Source organism: Mus caroli, chromosome 4 (assembly GCF_900094665.2).
Source record: "Mus caroli chromosome 4, CAROLI_EIJ_v1.1, whole genome shotgun sequence".
Taxonomy (NCBI): Eukaryota; Metazoa; Chordata; class Mammalia; order Rodentia; family Muridae; genus Mus; species Mus caroli.
The window spans coordinates 44,857,276-44,861,072 of NC_034573.1; positions in this window are offsets into that span (position 1 = coordinate 44,857,276).

Consider the following 3,797-nt stretch of genomic DNA (forward strand, 5'->3'; position numbering starts at 1 on the left):
CTTCCTCTTCCTCTTCCTCTTCCTCTTCCTCTTCCTCTTCCTCTTCCTCTTCCTCTTCCTCTTCCTCTTCCTCTTCCTCTTCTTCTTCTTCTTCTTCTTCTTCTTCTTCTTCTTCTTCTTCTTCTTCTTCTTCTTCTTCTTCTTCTTCTTCTTCTTCTTTTGGGTTGGGTGACTTTTACTAACTGCTTTCATTTCCATAGAGTTTATAGATCTATTGTAATTTTTTACTTGGTATTGATTTAACTTTGAAAGTGTAGTCTATTAAGAAAATCATTCTTTTGTTTAGATTTTCCAATTATTTTGTATATACCTTTTTGAAATAGACATAATGATTTTATTGTAATTTCTCAGTGTCTGTTATGTCTCCATTTTCATTTTAGAATTTGATAATTTTGTAAATTGGATATTCTCTCTCTGCCTTTTATTTTAATTATCCTAAGGGTTAGTGAAATTTTGATGATTTTCTCAAAGAACCAACTCTTTGTTTCATTGATTCTTTGTGTTGTTTTTTGTTCATATTTTATTGATTTCAGCTATGAATTTGATCATTTTCCATAGTCAACTCATATATGGTGTGCTTGCTTACTTTTTCTAGATCATTCAGGTGTGCTGTTAAGTTACAGGTATGAGATTTCTCTGCAAAGGCAATTAGTGCTATGAACTCACTGCTTTCATGTACCCGATATGTTTGGGCATATTATGTATTCATTTTCAGTGAATTCTAGAAAGTCTTTAATTTCTTTCCTTTAATATATTTCCCAGTGGTCATTCAGTAGAGAGGTGTTCAATTTCCATGTGTTTCTTGGCTTTGTGTGGCTACTTTTGTGGTTGATATTAGGCTTAAATCCATAGTAATCTATAAGATATAGGAGCTTATATAAATATTCTTCTGTATGTTTAGATTTTCTCTGTGACTGAATATATATTCTCACAGGTGCTGTGAAGAAGGTATATTATTTTTATTCAGGTGAAATATTCTATAAATATCTGTTACATCCATTTGATTCATAGCATCTGTTAGTTTCATTACTTTTCTCTTTAGTTTCTGTTTTGATTACGTGTCTATTGGTGATAGTTGGGTGTTGAAGCCTCCCAATACTAATGTGTGGAATTCAGCATGTGAGTTAAGCTTTAGCAATGCTTATTTTAATAATGTGGATAACGTTTTATTTGGGGCATTGATGTTCTGACATAAGATGTCATCTTGGTTGATTTTTTCCCCTTTGGAGACTATGAAATGTCCTTCCCCATGTCTTTATTAATTTTAGTTTGATGTCTATATTTTAGATATTACAATGGACATACAAGCTTCCTTCTTGGGTCCATTTTCCTGAAATACCTTGATTCAATCCTTTACTCTGAAGTCTTGAAGTATGTTTCTTAAATGTAACAAAATGAAGGATTCCATTTTTGCATTCATTTTATTCCTTGTGTCTTTTAATTAAGAAATTGGTCTAGAGAAATATTAATGACAAATAGATTTTAATCCTGTTATTTTGGTGTTGGGATTGGTGGTGGGACCTGTTTTGGTCATGGTGGTGGAGTTGGTGGTGGTGGTAGTGGTGTGTGTGTGTGTGTGTGTGTTATGTGTGTATGTGCATGTGCGTAAGTGTATGTGTGTGCATTCTTCTCTTCTGATTTTGCTCATGTAAAATTATTTAATTATAAATTTTCCTGTGTTTTTTTGGGTGTAGTTAACCTCAATTGGTTGGAATTTTCCTCCTACTATCTTCTGTTTTATGGAGTTTTGGATAGATAGTATTTAAATTTGGTTTTGGTCATAGCATGTCCTGTGTTTTCTCCATCTATGGTGATTGAAAAGTTTGTTGGGTTTAGTAGTCTGAGCTGGCACCTGTGGTCTCTTAGAGTCTGCAAGACATCTAGGACCTTCTTGCTTTACAGTGATAGGTATGCTGCAATTCTAATATGTCTGTTTTAATATGGTTATTGGCCTGATAATATTTGTGTGTCATATTGATGAGGTGGCTCAGTGTGCAGTTACTACCAAAGAATGTGGACCTACATTTGAGTCCATAATACGCAGCTGTGTGGTGGTATTCTTACTAAAAGTCATGAAGCAACGAAAAAAGAATTACAAAAAGTTCATAAGCAAGCTATCCTAGTATGCAAGGCAGCAATCAGTTGTGTGGCAAGCTTCACACTAGATACCAGGTTTATTTGAGGAGACAAAAGTTTTGAAACTAAAGAAGGACATGCCAATACTGAGATGGCATTAAACATACCAAGAAATGGAGTTTATATCAAAAGAGGGTGAAATCTAAGCAAGTAGACTAAATCTAAGCAAGTAGTGACTAAGAGTTTGTCATGGGATACAACATGCCACAGAAATAAATACAAGAAGAAATTTTACTATCATCCATCCTTCTCCTTGGCTAGAGACTAGTCTAGCTATACTGAACTTTTAGAAGGGTCTTTGAGACCTAAGCACCCTTTGATCTATGGTGATGCCATTTTCCTTCTGTAACAGTTGCAACTGAACTGCACCTCTACTGCCAGTACTAAAAGCAGCCCAAGGAGTCTAGATTTTACTGAATGGCTTTGTCTACATTATCTATACACTGTAGAGATCTATACACTCTATTATGATAAAGCTGTTCTTTTTTTTCTTTAGTTTTCCTATGTAGATTAAATTATAGAATCTAAATTGATATCTTGCACTCACAGTAAACTAACAATATACACTTTTATTTTCTTCCAGAGAAACAACTGCTAAGCAATGAAGTTAGACCCTGCCAGACAAGGTTCTTGTGATTCCTTTGTCAATTCCTGAACCATACCCCCCTTTGTACTTTCTTTCTGTTGCATTTAAAGTTTTATTTGTCTTATTAACAAGAGAACTAAGCTATTTTCTCAGTAATATTGCAGGGAATATTCATTCATCATTTTCTAGTTCAAAAAATTTATTGGTCATTCAAAAGTAATTACCAACTTTATTTAATTATAAGAAAATTCTTATAAGAATTAAGCCACTTACATGTCACTTACATGTCACTTGGAAAAAGATGAAACAAAATAACATAGGCTTTAAAAATGGGAAAATAGCTAGCGAGTTACATAAACTAATCTAATATATATTTCCAACTCCAATTGACCTCATACATGAAAATATTGTTGTATTTCTGTCACTGACCCTAGGAAACCTAATGGCATTCACATATGCATGTCCATCTCTATGAGCCACACTAGGACATTTGGGGCTATCTCTGATTGTATTTCATATTTTCTCCTGTTTACCATGTGGTAGTCATAACATCTGTGTGAATCTCATTAAGCACCTTATATTTTTCTGGACATGCATTGAAACAACTAGGAGAAAAACATTCTAATAACCTTACCTTATATACACACATATATTTATCTGAGTAATGCCCTAGTTATTAAGATATTTCCTGAAGCATTCTGTAGGATTGTAATGTGCACCTGGTGAAATAACCTTTCCCCCATCAAACTGTATCCTTTCACTCTTATGTAGATGTTTTTTTTTTTTTTTAAATAGCCATTCAAGATTTTGAACACCATACTGGCATCATATATAGGACTTTATTTTCCTTGTTTACTTAAATTTACTAAGAAATCCTAGCTTTCATTGTTCCTGGGAAAGACATAAAATGTTGCCATTATTCCAACCAAATTTCTTCACTGACTATGTAGCTAATATCTAAAATGCTGCTACTTTAATTCTTTTTTATTAATATTTTTATTACATATTTTCCTCAATTACATTTCCAATGCTATCCCAAAAGTCCCCCATAGCGCCCCCCACTTCCCTACCCACC